The sequence below is a fragment of the Rattus norvegicus genome, chromosome 10, assembly GCF_021556685.1.
Source record: "Rattus norvegicus strain SHRSP/BbbUtx chromosome 10, alternate assembly SHRSP_T2T, whole genome shotgun sequence".
In the NCBI taxonomy this organism is placed as follows: Eukaryota; Metazoa; Chordata; class Mammalia; order Rodentia; family Muridae; genus Rattus; species Rattus norvegicus.
In genome coordinates this window covers 34818670-34832500 of record NC_141543.1, presented here as the reverse complement: position 1 = coordinate 34832500, position 13831 = coordinate 34818670, and the positions used below count along the sequence as shown (strand labels likewise).

Below are 13831 nucleotides of genomic sequence, written 5' to 3'. Positions count from 1 at the left end.
GTTCTGCTGCACAGATTTGGTGTGGTCCCAGGCATGTCGGATGTGGGAGCACTGGATCTGTGGCGCTGCCTTCCCACGAGCATTCCGGTTCAGACACTTTTGGTTGACGTTGTAACCGAACTTCTGCCTCTGAGTCTTTCTCTTAGCCTTGGGCATCACGCAAACTGCCGCACCAGCAGCTCAAACTCCGAATCACGCTCTCAGAGCCGCGTGTTAATAGTTTCCCTTCAATATGATTTCTTACTGAATATCGTTTAATTAAGAGTGTAGAGTCTATATATTCATCCAAACTTTTTCGAGATTGCCTCTGCGACATTCATTCATGTTTGCAAGTGGAAGTGGTCTAGTCTTTTTTTTTAATGCGATGTAATATTCACTATTCCACAATGTATTTATCTTCTTTGTTATTGATGGATAGTCAGGTCGTTTCTGGGCCTTGGAATTATGAATATAAATGCTTGTGAATAACTGCAGCCTGATGACCCAAGTTTGAGCCCCAGGACTTACTTATATGACAGAGTATTAAGGTTTTATGTATATATATATCAATGTGTATGATGTATATATATTAAATATATTAAAACTACACATATGCTACATTATAAGTACATATATAAATGACATGTAGTTATTAATATATATATATATAAATATATATAAAACTACAAATAATATATGTGCTATAATAGTATTGTAATTATATTATGTAGAATATATGTTATAATAGTATATGTAATTATATATTGTATATAATAAAACTACATATATGCCAGAAGTGGCTGTTGGAGGTTTCATCACTATGACAAATTTCCTAGAAAAGCTCTTAAAGGGATGAAAGACTTATCCTTGATCATGGTTTCAGAACTTCAGTCCACAGCACCCTGGCTTTGTTGTTTCTGCATTATGAGGAGATAGAACATCATGGCAAAGAGCACAGAGGACAAAAGCTCACCGCTCCATGGCCAGGGAGCAGAGCAGAGCCACAGGAAGGAGCCAGGGTGAGGTTATACTTCTTCTAAGATAGATAGATACCCAGCAACCCCCTTCTCTTGCCAGGCCCTACCTTGCTGCTTTATCGTCTTCTGGTGATCTATTTGAATTTAGAGTCCATCACCTGAGCAAAGCTGAGTTCTGTCAGGTCAGGGCCTCACATTCTCATGGTCTGTCCCACCTCAAAAGCAGGGTGTGTGCTCTGTCCATCTCCCAGGCCTTTCTCAACCCAATTCAGCCAGCAACAAAGATTAGCGACACATGGGCTTTGGTAGACATATCTTTTCCTTGAGATATTAAATGCTTGTCAAAATTTCCTATTTTATATTTTACTTTTAACCAGAATTAATGGTTTTCAATGAAAGTTAGTTTTCTCCTTCATTAAAAAGCTAGTGTGGCAGATATCATTGTCCAAATATGGCCATGCTGACTTCTAACTCATTTTACCAGCTGCTTTTGCTACTTTTTAAATAATGTAACAGTCCATCTTTGAAGGGCAGGGAGTGTTTGTGTTCTCCCCCAACCCCCAAGCCTGGCTAGAATCTTGAGTCCCCTCAGTTTATCAATGGTGGCAGAAAAAACCAGCTATCAAGGATGGCTGCTGATGTAGAAAGGAAGTCTCAGTTTGGAGGTGTCTCCCAGAGAGAAGGGACACACCCTTCTGTGAGACACCTCAGTGACATTTACTTTGACCTTTGGTTGGGCACTCTGGTTCTTGCCACTTCGTTTTCATTCAAACACCCCACAGAAGAGAATCAGAAAATATATTTGGCAATTATTAACCCCTTGAGTGAGGTCACTTTAGGAGTGCCACTCAGCCTGTATGGTGTCCACTGTCCAGGTGAAAGGCAGGAGGCCCAGCAGTCCCAGGGGGAGCAGTAACACTAGGCAAACCTTGCTTGGGCAAGGAGGGAGTTCTCTGCTTAAGAGGCAGATGCTGCCTATGGATACAGAGCAGAAGGTTACTCACACAGATATTAACTTTTTAAATGTAGGGGGCTGGAGAGATGGCTCAGCAGTAAAGAGCACTGACTGCTCTTCCAGAGGTCCCGAGTTCAATTCCAGCAACCACATGGTGGCTCACAACCATCTGTAATGGGATCTGATGCCCTCTTCTAGTGTGTCTGAAGACAGCGACAATGTACTCATATACATAAAATAAATAAATAATTCTTTAAATTTTTTAATTGAAACTTACATTTAATGAACTTACTTTGCATGTGTGTGTGGGGGGTGTGTGTGTGTGTGCACACATGTGCAGGCCATGCAACACGTGTGGAAGTCTGATGACAGCTTGTGGAGTTGATGCTCTCTACCCTGTATGTCCCTGGGATTGAGCCTAGGTTCTTGGCCATGGGGCAAGCATCTTTTCTTTATTAGCTGAGCCACCTTACCTGCTCAGATTGGAAATTTGCCTTTCTGCTCCCTCCCTCCCTCCCTCCCTCCCTCCCTCCCTCCCTCCCTCCCTCCTTCCCTCCTTCCTTCCCTCCCTTTCCTCCCTCCGTTCCTCTGTTCTCTTCCACTCTGCAAACCTCCCTTGCTCCTTCCTTTTTCTTTGCTTCTCTCTTCTCTCCTTTTTTCTTTTATCCCCCTTTTTATACCCACTCCACTGGCCATATAATGCAGCCTACACTGACCTCAAACTAACCATCCTCCTGCCTCCATCTCCCTGCTGGGATTCCTGGCTTGCTCCACCTCTCCTCTTGATGACTAGTTTTTACATTTGATTCTCTCTTTCTTCTGAAGCTCTGAGTGCCCGTAAAATAATGTCCTCACCACACACCCGAAAACAGCAAAGCAAACAACACCCCTTGTGTATAACTCGTCTCCTGGACTCGGAAGCAGCTTAGTGGGTACTATTTCACTTTATTTTTCCAACACCCCTGTGATAACCCAGAGATTTGCCATTCAAGATCTTCATCTAGCTTTGTAGTTAAAGGATCTTGAATGGGAAATAGAAATTTTGGCAGAGTGGCAGAGGAAGCCTTCCCTCTCTCACCTTCTCCAGTGGTGGCAGCTGCCTTGATCCAGTCACACACGCACAGTACTGGTGCTGTGTGGGGGCGAATATCCTGGGACGTTCACCTGTGCTGGCCCAAGGCTCCCCAGTACCTGATTGAAGCAGACCACTGAATCAGTCTTTGTGCTTTAGTGAGAATTTAAGGGCCTGTTTCCTCCCGTAGATAATCCCATTTAAATCTTCGTTGTTAACACTTGTTTTATTTATATGAGAGACACACATGTACTGTGCCTCACAAGTGAAGGTCAGAGGACAGCCTGTGGTCATTGCTTCTCTTCCTTCACCAGATACGTTTAGATGATTGAGCTCAGACCATCAGGCTTGGCAGCAAGCACCGTTACCCACTGAGATGTCTTGTCAGCCCCCCTCTGGAATCTTACCTCTCAGGGTGGTACATGACTTCTGCTAAAGACGTTTCCAGTATCACTGAGCAGATAGAAAGGGCGTCTTCTCAGCAGGGATTGGGGAGAGCGAGGGAGATGTTTTACAGACATTTCTCGCCCAGAAAATGGTAGGTGGCTGAGCCACAGAAACTCAGTCAGTAGATACATGAGGTGGGGAGGGCACAGTGGTAAGACTAGCTTTTAGGTATCAGGAGCATGTCAGTATTAGGCAGCTTTCCATTGCTTTGTGAAGCACTTGAGCTAGTCTGTAGATATTTGGTCATTCTTCCTCTCAGCCCCATGCTCCCAGAAATAAGACTCAAGCTCAAAATAGATTTACCAATACCTTGGCTATCCAGCAAGGCTCTTCCATGACTAGACCATAACTTAAAATAACCCATTTATTCTAATCTATATTCCACCATGGGCCTGGTTACCTGTGCTCAGGTATCATGCACATCTCCTGGGCCAATCTGCTGCCTGGCTCTATCCCAGAATTCTTTGTCCTCCTGGATGTCCCACCCCCTACTTCCTACTTAAGCCACTTGCCATCAGATTTATTATCAACAGGTGCCACATTCATAAAGACATAAGATATCCTTTCTCTATAGTCCACTTAGGTAGGGAAAAGAAGTTTTCTTTGTTGTTTGTTTGCTTGACTCACACTTTGCATAGTTTTAGTCTGTGATTAGTTGACCCTGCTGCTTTTAGGTCCGTGACGCAGCGATTCATCATGGCAGAGAGCCTGTGTCGACACAGTTCTCCTTATGACTTGCAGGAGAGAGAAAGAGGAGGGCTGGATCTCCTCTTCCCTTCCACGTCTCTAACCACGAGAAGAGCTCTGCATCTTGGAAATTCCACCACCTTTCACACCATCTTTCAGTAGTGCCGCAGGCTAGAATCTGCCCCTTCCACACATGGGTCTTTGGGGCATTTAAGTTCTGCCCTCTGCAAGGGACAGAGTGTGGCCTGTGGTGGCCATAACCAGGCAGGGGAGATGGTGAGAGATCTAGCAGGTATGATGCGTTGGGTTAAATAGAACTACAGATAGAAGGGCTCCATGTTCTGGGATGGCAGAAGGCTGGGGTGGGAGTGTGGAACATGCCAGAGGTTTCATGGAGAAGATAATTCCTTTGAGATGCATCCAAAAAGCAGTAGAACTGCCATATATATATTATATATATATAATATATATATATATTGAAATGGGGCACCGGTCACCACACCACACTACCTCCTGCTACTTTCTGTCTCCGGCGGTCTCTCTGCCTCCATGACTAGCCCCCTCAGCGGCCATCCATCTAGTTCCCAAGGTGGGTTGCTGCCACACCAGCCCCATGCAGAGACCACCTATCTCGAGGCTCTCTTGCTGCAGACTCCGCTCACATTCCCAGCAACCCGGTAAAACCAAAACTCAACATGCTTGTAATTTATCAATCAGATTTATATCAGTAAATTTTCACCCCACGAAACTTCCACACGATAAACTCAGAACCAATTAATATTGATATAAACTGCCCACCTTGATAAGACAAATTTGTCCTATAAAAATCCATCCCTTATGAAATATTCATAACTACCTGTGGCCAGTTAAGGCCACACGGATCTGGGTCATCCTTCTCTGCCTGTATCTTGGTTCATCTTACCCTTTCTCCTCTCTCTTCTGCCTTTCAAAAACTCTGTGCCCGCCTTATTTTTTCACTGCCCAATCACAAGCCTTGCCTTATCTTGTGCCTGCCCTCACCTGTATATAGACAACAATCCACATTTACAGATCATCTCGTTTCGAGTTTTCTAGAAAACCTAGTCTGAGGAATTCTTTGCTGATAGGGCACACAGGGAGTGTGAGTAGACAAGGAGACAAAGGGTGAGAGTACCCTACTGTGCTGGACACCCCTGATTGATTGTCCCTCCTCTCAGTCATACTCAGAGAGGCCTGTGAAGCCTGATCCATTGAGAACAGTTCACCAGAGAAGAAAATCCTGGTTTCCCCCATTCTTCCAAGGGGGCGCTGGCTTGCATGCATTTCTACTTGGAAGCACATGCAGTGGGCTGGCAGCTTGCTCAGGTCTGTGTTTTTGAGGTGCCAACATAGACTCTGTTGTCCACGGGTCCATGGTGCCAACAGAGAAGATCTGAGATGGCTTGGAGGAGAACCATGGAGGTACCAGAGTGTCTTCATACTTTACTGTCTAGTCCTCACAGTAGCTTGTGTGAGCTGAGCTGTGTCTTTCCCACACTGTCCCTTCTTGTTGCTGTTCTAGTCCTTGGAAGATAGAGTGTTTCTCTCTTTGGAAACAGTGTCTTCCCAGTTGTAATGAAGACGCAGTGTAAGATGGGTATGTGGGGAAAGGACTCTGTCCTCACTGGGGCATGGGGGTTGTACTGTTTTCAAAGAGTGTTGAATCCTTTCTTGATCTCAAGCTCTGGCCGTGGTATGACACAAGAAAGCCTTCACCATATACCAATCACTCAATTCTGGACTTCTTAGCTTCTCAAACTGTGAATCAATACATTTCTGTTCACTGTAAATTGCCCAGTCCCAGTTATTTTGTTAGAGGAACACAAATGGATTAAATCACTTGGTTCTTGTGATTTCAATATGATTGTCTTTTCCAAGACTCGTGTTGAAGTTTAATCAACTGTGTCATGGGACTGAGAGGCATGCTGGTCTACCCTGAGATAAAGGGGTACACAACCCCCACCAGAGCCTGGCATTGGGCCATTGGACTTCTCAAGCCTTCAGGACCATGAGCTAAACAAGTTTTTCTCCTGTATAAAGCCTCAGTGGCCTCTGGGAGGCACTTGGACCATGTGGGGACATCAGGAGGGCAGTTTGCAGCAAAGCAGGGAATTTCTGGTGTAGGCGTTAGACACTGTGATGATATTCTTAGTATTTGGCCTGGTGGAAGCTCATGGACCCTAAGAGTACATCCTAAAGCTTTTGCCTCAGAATCAAAAGGATGTTAGGTTAGACACAGAGGCAGGTTTTTTTTTCCTTCTCTTTTATTGGATATTTTTCAAATTTACATTTCAAATGTTATCCCCTTTTCCAGTTTCCTGGAGATAAGTCCCCTATCCCCTCCCCTTCCCCTTCTTCTATGAGGGTGTTCCCCTCCCCATCCATCCCCCTTCCCGCTCCCCTCAACATTCCCCTACACTGGGGGGGGGGGGGGTTGTCCAGCCTTGGCAGGACCAAGGGCTTCTCCTTCCATTGCTGCCATCCAGAGGCGGGTCTTAAGTGACTACTGCAGTGTCTGAAGATAGCTCAGGATGTAGCTCTCCAACACCTCACAGTGATGGGATTCCAATCAGTCAGCCCTGCAGACTATTCGGGACTATTAATACTGGGATCTTCGGCTCATAATGCGATCAATTTTATTTTATAATTGTTAACTGTCAGCTTTCAGATTTCTTGAAATCATACCAGTCATCCCCTCAGAAACTTGTGCAAGCCAGCTCCAGAACAGCGTATATTTTTCCATGTTCTTTGGTGGTTGTTTTTAGTCTCTTCTGAGAAGGTTTAAACTCCATACGAAAAGTTCACCTTCGCCTCCACAGTTTCAGTGTTGCTCCCAAAGCCTGCCCCCTGCCATCCTTCCATTCTTTCTGAAAGTGAAACATTTTCTTGTACTGAAGCTTCCCTACGTGACCAAATTAAATCTGTTTGTGCTTCTCCCGTGTGTGCCCATTATGAATAAACTCACCCCTCACTCCCAGTTTCTACACTGAAGTCCCAACCCTTAGTGTGTTTGAACTTAGGGACAGAACTCCTGGGAGTTAGTGTTAGGGAGGTTAGCAGGTTAGAAATGCCAGGGCTTTCTTTTCCTCTCTCTCTCTCTCTCTCTCTCTCTCTCTCTCTCTCTCTCTCTCTCACACACACACACACACACACACACAGAGAGAGAGAGAGAGAGAGAGAGAGAGAGAGAGAGAGAGAGAGAGAGCCATCTATAGTCTACCTGGAAACCTACTATGTAGGCACCCTGATCTTGGATACCCACCCTTCGGAACCACAGCAAATTCCAAGGCAAATTCCTAGGCTTGGGTTAGGGTGACTGTATGATGCCAACTGCCTCTTTGCCACCAACAGCCTTCTCACCAGCCTTTCCTTTAGACTGTGAGATACATTCGTATTGTTCTTTACCCAGACCCAACCTGAGATTTTACAGCAAAGTGTTTCATGAAAATATAAAATGAGCACAGATTACCAACCAACTGTCTAGTATTGGCTGTCTTATGAGTGATTGCCCATAATGATACTCCAGCAAATGGCTGCCTCTCTAGGTGGGCTGAGGTAGTCTGGTCAGTAAGTAGCACCTCCTGTCAGTTCTTGTCTCTAGCATGTGACATAATACCCAGTACAGAGTAAAGCCAGAAGCATACACAGTGCAGCCCCACCACACAGTTCTTTGGTTCTGTGGTTTGGGCAACAGGCTACAGACTCAAGCACAGGGCCAACCAGCTACACATCTCATTAAAAACCAATTTAACTTATTTTGAATATTGGTATTTTATTTACTGCTCATCTACGCTCTCTGCCATGTCCCTGTTAACGCATACTTTTCTACTTTTTGGCATTTAATTTTTTCGGTGACTATAATATAATTATAACATTTCTCCTTTCCCTTTTCTTTCATCCAAACTCTGGCATATATTCCTCTTCTTCCTCCTTCAAATTCATAGTCCCTTTTTCCAGTAAAATATGTATGTGTGTATATATATGTATGTGTGTGTGTGTGTGTGTGTGTGTGTGTGTGTATAATGCTTGGTCTGTATAATGTTACTTGTATGTTTTCCAGGCTGATCATTTGGGACTGGACATGCAACTGATATCTCTTCTCTGGGGAAGACAACCTCTCACACTCCCAGTTTTCTTAGGTGCTTGTAGTTCTTTGTGTAGTGCTGAGGTCTCGTGGACTTCCCCATCCTCTTTGGCATGTTTGCTGGTGTCGTGGGTTTTTAATTACACCCACACAATCTTAATAATATGACTCCCTGAAGCGTTCTGTAGATGTAACCCTTGGGACATTCCTCTGTACATGCGTGGACACACACATGGCAAGGCACACGTGTGGCTGACCACATGTCAGAGGACAGGCTGTAGGAATGAGTTCTTTTCTTTTGCCATTTGGGTACCAAAGTCAGGTCATCAGGCTTAGCAGCAAATGCCTTTCACAGACCTTGCCAGCTCACCAGCCCTTCTCAACTCATTCTCAGAAGAAAATGCTTCCAGGTCAGCTGCAAGCTGAGTCTCCAACTCCCATGGCTAAAACGTCTGGTGTCTTCAGTAATGGAATCTTAGCACCAAGTTCTGGTGGACAACCAGAAGCAATGTCAGTAGCCTGTATTTACTTGGGGAGTACCTTCTGGTTGCAGATTTCTGGCATGGGTCTCACTTCACTACTAAACTCTAGGGCAGGGAACAATGACAGGGAAACTCATTTTGCTCACCAGAGCATAGCTTGCGTGAGGCCCATACAACACAGAATCACTGGTTGACTGAGGGAGCAGGTCTTTTACGAAGTGAGCAGATGGCGTCCCTTTCTGTACGGCAACACAAATGGCCCCGAAAGGTTGTTGGAAAGGCACGTCCAACACCAGAACTTATTCCATTTGTTTTAATTACAATATTAAGAAGCGAAAAGAAATCTTGCCCTTGACATGCAAAAAAGTCAGACGTGGAAAAAAAATCTGGCCTGTTTTTTTTTTTTCACTTGCTTATCTTTTAAAAATACTTTTCAGGTACGCTATAATATAAATAATGGACCTCGGAGCAGGTTCTCCTCTTGGCTCCATCACAAATTTGCTACCAATTGGGGACAAGTCGCTAACCTCTGCTGCCATCGTGTACCTCATGCCAACGGTTCTTCTGAGTCCCCGGGTTGGTGACATGAGAGCCCTTAGAAGTCAAGGTCTTATTTATGATCCATTATTTTCTTTCTTATTAATAATAAGGAGAAGCTGAGTGTCAGAGATGCTTGCATGACTGCAGGATTGAGGCCATAGAGGAAAATTCAAGGGAGTGAGATTTGAATGAGAAATCCTTAAGGAAGAGGGTGGGTGGAGACACACAGGAGAGCACGAAGGATCAGATCCTGCTGTGTACCGGGTTGCACAGCATGGGGCATCTTTGGTTTTGGAGCTCGAGAAGGCCCACTGGATAAATCTCCCTGGCAGCCAGATGTTTTTGAAGCTATGTGATGAGCAAAGGAAAAGAAAAGAAAGAAAGGGAAAGGGGGGAGGGAGAAGGGAAATGGGAAGGAGAAAGTTCTCCATGGATTCTGATTCTGTCACAAATGAGTGATGCTACTGTCCTCCAGGTGACCTTGGCTGGTCAGGGTTGTAGCTCTGTAGAGTGGTCTTGGAGTCTTCAAACCTGCATAGCAGCCTTGGGAGCATCAATTGTTGGGCTTTTTCCATTCTGCTGCCCAGCCTGGCTCAGCCACTGGGATTGAAGCCCCTGGCCCTGTAGATGGAGCAGAGTCTGGGATGGATGAGGAAGAACGTGTGGATACCTACTGCCCTCAGGGCAGCAACATAAGAATGGAGTAGCTCAGTGGGCACTAGGTTCAGAGCAGCAGTGGTCACAGCTGTTGCTGTGTGGAGATGTGTCAGGATATCCCTGACATCCAACTTTACCATGGAAGCTGGCTTTCAGTCCAGAATCCTTTTATTTGCAGAAACCCTCAAACCAGCCAGCCAAACAATAGCAAAAATATTTTCTGGTCAAGCAAAGCCCATGCTATCGCTGCATTTGGGCTGTCTCTCTGCGGGCTCCTCCTTATGTTCTTTAACACCTGTGGGTGGTGAAGGCCATTTCAGCTAGTGGGAACCCCTCCTCTATGCTCCAGAAGACCACCAGGATAAAACCCACATCAGGAGAAGGTGGCCGTGGGCTGTGGTAAGTGTGTGGGCATAGAGAGTGCAGGGTAAAAGGGAGTTTTTTTTTTTTTTTTTATTGAGTATTTCTTATTTACATTTCGAGTGTTATTCCCTTTCCCGGTTTCCGGGCAAATATCCCCCTAACACCTCCCCCTCCCCTTCTATATGGTTGTTCCCCTCCCCATCCTCCCCCCATTGCCGCCCTCCCCCCAACAATCACGTTCACTGGGGGTTCAGTCTTAGCAGGATCAAGGACTTCCCCTTCCACTGGTGCTCTTATTAGGCTATTCATTGCTACCTATGAGGTCAGAGTCCAGGGTCAGTCCATGTATAGTCTTTAGGTAGTGGCTTAGTCCCTGGAAGCTCTGGTTGCTTGGCATTGTTGTACCTATGGGGTCTCGAGCCCCTTCAAGCTCTTCCAGTTCTTTCTCTGATTCCTTCAACGGGGGTCCTGTTCTCAGTTCAGTGGTTTGCTGCTGGCATTTGCCTCTGTATTTGCTGTATTCTGGCTGTGTCTCTCAGGAGCGATCTACATCCGGCTCCTGTCGGTCTGCACTTCTTTGCTTCATCCATCTTGTCTAATTGGGTGGCTGTATATGTATGGGCCACATGTGGGGCAGGCTCTGAATGGGAGTTGGTATTGGTTTCTTGTGGGCTGCTCAAAGCCTTCTCTCTCAGTTCCTTAATGCCCAGAGTGGTTTGACAAGATTCCCATGGATTTTCTTGGACTCGTTTCTAGGTGCTAAGGAGAAGCCGGGGGTTGACTGAGTAGCTGCAGTATCTGAAAAGGATTTTCTCCCTGTACCCTTCACAGTCCTTGCCTCTGTGGTCCAGCCCTAGCCAATGGGAGCAGGTGCACTGCTCAAAACCTTGTTAGGTATTCTCATTGCCTGCACAGCTGGAAACAGCTGGACAGCTGAGGCCATGGCAAAGAGGAGGGGACTGGGTGGTACAGAGACTGCTGACTACAAACTGAGGCTCTTTGGACTCACACAGTCTTACTACAAGACATTAAATAGACAGAGGGACTTGGTGAGTCAGGGAAGTCCCCACTGCCTCAAATATGTCTCAGCACTCTTAAAATAGTCCCACCAGACAGTTGCTTTCCTAGAAGTTTCTATGGCATTACTTCTTTTCCAAGACAGATTATGGAAGCTGTTTTAGATCCTTATTAAAAAGAGAAAGACACTGTTGTTACCCTCTGAGTTCCAATCCTTCTGTGGTCTGTAGACTCTATGCCTGGAATTTGCTACATAATTGGGGGGGGGGGCAGCAGTGCAAAATGCTAATTGGCCTGAGGCATTATTGCTGCCTCTGACCTCAGAGATGGTTTAAGTGTGATAACTGCTCTGTCTATGACGCCTGGCACCTCAGAGAGGTGCTGCTGTGAAATAAAGACACAATGGAGAAGAAAGACACGTGCCCGATCACTACATGGCCGTCCCGGCAGGGCTTCTTGGAGCATTGATCAAGATCTTAGTGTATGTCAGTCACTGGTGTGGCCGTCAAGCCTGCCTGCATGTTGGAACCACCTAGAAATTCCTGAAAATTCCAGCATCAGATTCTACCTTATACCAGTTAAATTGGAATCTAGTGGGGACATAGGCAGTGACAGCAAGGTTTCTTGGGGATTGAATTTAGGATCTTGTGCCTGCTAGGGAAGTGCTCTGCCACTGAGCTATACCCTCCTCCCCTTCTTCTCTATCTCCTCCTCTTCCCCTCCCCCTATCCCTTCCCCTCCCCCTCCCTCCTCCTCTTCTTCCTCCTTCTCTTCTTCTTTCTCATCTTATCCTTTGATCTCAGCATCCTTCTCCTCTTCCTCTCCATCTTCCCCTTCACTTCTTCCTCTTCTCCACTTCTTTCTCCTATCCTCCCCTTTCTTTTTCTCCCCTCTCCTCTTACTTTCTCTCCTCCTCTTCCTCTCTCTTTCTCTTCCCTATTTCCTTCTCTACCTTTTTTCCCTTCATTCTTCCCTAACGATATCCTTCTCTTCCTTTTTTTTCTTCCTTTGTCTTTTGAGGCAGGTTTCACTCAACAGTGAAGGATAATCTTGAACTTCTGACTCTCCGTCACAGCCAAGCCCTTCAGTACAGTCAAGTTTATGGAGCCACAATCCATCCCAGTAGACTTGTTCTTGGGGGTTGCTGTGCATAGAAATCCCCTGGGCAGCTTGTTAAGTGCCTCAGAGTCCGGACTCTGTAAGGGAAGGAGCCAGCAGACTATGTTTGTGAGCTCCCCGGGGAATACCACTTACATCACAGTTGTGAACTTAAATGATTGTGTGGAAGTCAGGAATTGTGCTCATTTCACAGTCGGGAAGAAAGTCATTAAGAACAGCTAAGCAGTTTGCCCAAGGTTACAAAGTAGGGCATTGTGAGAACCAAGAGTCAAGATCCTGAGGGTTGGCCGTGAAAACAGAATGAAGAATTGTACAAATATATCTTTTGGAAACGGGAACGCTGACATGATCAGCCCGTGGGTAAGGAAAATAAATCTGGAAAGTAGAACGGACACTCCTGATCTTGAGACCCTAAGGGACAGAGCTGGGATTTGAGATCTGGACCATTTCCCTCAGACTGTCAGGGTAAGCATCAGTAAGCCAATCACTAACCACTAGGGAAGGCATCTGGACTCCTTGTTGCATGGCATACAATAGGCTGATAAGTGGTGATTAAAAAAAACCATGGGCCGACAGAAGACTGGCAGCGAGGGAGGGAAGCGGTCCTTACAGGTGCATTAGGTTACTCTAGTGCTCATGTAGAGGCTTGACCACTAGAGGGCGATCTCCGACAAGAGAAAGAAAGACACTGCTCCACCATTTCTAGGACAGGCGACTATAATTCTTCTGTAGCTGGGTATTTAAAGCCAAAACGTGTATGTGTGTGTGTGTGTGTGTGTGTGTGTGTGTGTGTGTGTGTGTGTGTGTGTGTGTGTGTGTGTGTGTGTGTGTGTGTGTGGTGTGGTGTGGTGTGTGTGGTGTGTGTGTGTGTGTGTGTGTGTGTGTGCGCGCGCGCGCGCGCGCGCGGTGTTAATTCACCAAATGATTAAAGTGTTCTCTGCCTTCCTCCTAGCTCACAGGCTGCTGGGAAACACTCTCAAGACACACTGACCTATGGAGCCACCGTGGAACCCTCTAGACGTAAAGTCTACTGGTTAAGGGAAGGGAAAAGGCAATCTAGGTTGTTCTGAAATTCGGATGTTTACAGATAGTAGGAGGTTTTCAGAAAAGGACATTTTGTATCTTCCCAGACATTCACAGCATCGATGGGAGTTAATGTTTCGAGAAATGGCAATATAATGAAGTTGCATGCTGAATTAATTTTCCATAAATAAAACAGGACATTTTCATGGCTTGTGTTTCCTGCCCCATCATGGGGGTGTGTTCTTTCAGCGACTGAGCAAGCTCCCCCTTTCCCTTGGGTGAGGCTGGCCAGGGGTTTGAACCTGGACTGTCTCCTCTGGTTATACAGTCCTGGGTGATTCACCTGACTCCTCAGTTGCTGACTGGGAAAGGGAAGCAAAGGATGACATTGCACATTTGTCAAAAGCATCC

At 45.9% G+C, this 13831-nt stretch overlaps 1 long non-coding RNA gene and 1 pseudogene across 1 annotated transcript in view; one reads left to right on the top strand and one right to left on the bottom strand.

Moving 5' to 3' along the window:
• The window catches only part of Nop16-ps3 (NOP16 nucleolar protein, pseudogene 3), a 539-nt pseudogene extending 383 nt beyond the window's left edge, over window positions 1-156 (bottom strand).
• LOC148002828 (uncharacterized) overlaps window positions 1-13629 on the top strand; it is a 29831-nt gene extending 16202 nt beyond the window's left edge. The window contains exon 5 of the long non-coding RNA XR_015631199.1: window positions 13350-13629. This is a non-coding gene — a long non-coding RNA (uncharacterized LOC148002828). The remainder of the gene's footprint in view (window positions 1-13349) is intronic.
• The last annotated feature ends 202 nt before the right edge of the window (window positions 13630-13831 follow it).